Source organism: Parus major, unplaced genomic scaffold (genome assembly GCF_001522545.3).
Source record: "Parus major isolate Abel unplaced genomic scaffold, Parus_major1.1 Scaffold376, whole genome shotgun sequence".
Classification (NCBI taxonomy): Eukaryota; Metazoa; Chordata; class Aves; order Passeriformes; family Paridae; genus Parus; species Parus major.
The window spans coordinates 9,455-11,073 of record NW_015379297.1 but is presented as its reverse complement, the minus strand read 5'-3'; positions in this window follow the sequence as shown (position 1 = coordinate 11,073).

The following is a 1,619-nucleotide window of genomic DNA, read 5'->3' as shown; positions in this document are numbered from 1 at the left end:
TTTTTTCATTTCTTTTTGTTAAACTAAAAAGGGTGAGATGTCGCCCTGAAAACTCAGCTTCTGAGCTTGCTAACATAGTTTTCTAAGGACTTTCCCAGGACAGTAACTGTAAACATAGATATGTATACATTCTTTCTGTTACACATCTTCTGATGGGCATTTCTCATGGCCAGTGCAGTGGGAAAGTGTTATCCTGACCATCCAATCCCTGGCCATGGTAAGAAGCCTATAAATCCTGGGAGGAAAAATAAACTCTGCTCTTTCTTTTCACCATACCTCAACCTGTGTCCGCATGATGTGTTGATCTTCAGCAGTAACAGTCCTCCTGTAAAATGACTGTGCAGCTGAGTGTATCAGGCATTCCATGTGCTTCCAAATGCTTTGTTCCGGTGGGTGAGGGCTTGAGTGCTCTTCTTGTGGCGTGGTTGAATATCACTCCTCAGGGCACCATTGTTCACCTAGAGGACGTTGATTTGGATTTCCTGGGGTTCATTTCTGCCATGGGTTCCACACTCCTGCCTCCTCTTCCTATCCCCATGGGACCTGGATTTGTTCACCTTGTGCCTTTTGAGTTTTATGTTTGCAGAGCTGAGATCCAGCTGCGGGGAGATGGTGGTTTCGGGTTCCCTGGACCTCCCTGGGTTCACAGACTGCTGTTCTGACAGCCAGGGATCATCCTGAACGGGTCTGCACCCTGTCATTCCTTGGTGAGAGGCTGTCAGAGATTAGCTTCTGCGGGTTCTAGACACTGGCATGGACATCACGATTGTCTGGTTTGCTGACGGGCCCCTGGACTGAACCTTGGACCCGATGCTGACACTTTCTACGCAAAGAAGAACTTGAGACTGACTCTTTGTTCAGCATTTTCTGTTGTCTTCTTTCATGATAGACTAGTCACCATCCGTGATTTGATGCAAGAACAGTTGGATCACAGTGATCTGGAGTTTCAACCAGTCCCTGGGACATTCCTGTTTTCTCTGTCAAGAAGAAGTCTGGGAAATGGAGGTTGCTACAATACTCCAGAAAGTTATGATGGAAAACATGGGGATGTTGCAGGCTAGCATGCCTTCACGTTCCATGCTTCCTGCTGATTGGCTAGTCCTCATTGTGGATCTGAAGGATTGTTTTTGCAATTCCTTTGCATCCCGATGACAGACCGAAATTTGTCTTTTTGGTGCCAGCTGTCATTAATGCTGAGCCCACACAGAGATATCAATGGAGATTTTGCCATAAGGCATGCAAAATTTGCCAGCATTTGCTGATGATATGGGGCTCTAGCCCTCTCTGAAGTTTGCAAGCAGTTTCCTGCTGCTTGTTTCTACAACCTCCCTGAAATTATTTGAGGGTCAAAATGATTTTGGGACAAATAGTCCTGCATTTGGAGGTGCAATTATTTTATTTTTTGCATTCAGTGCAGACACTGCATGAATGGTGTCCAAATATTAATGGACTTTTACATGGTTCTATCCCTATATGGGACTGATCACGACAGAACTGTCTCCCTTGTTTGGTCTGTTAAAGGGACTCTGATTTTAAAGTCACCTCTGACACTGACCCACGGGCACAGTAGATGCTGGAGGAGGTTCTGTGAGCAGTTTTTGCTCCTCAAGTTTATTACA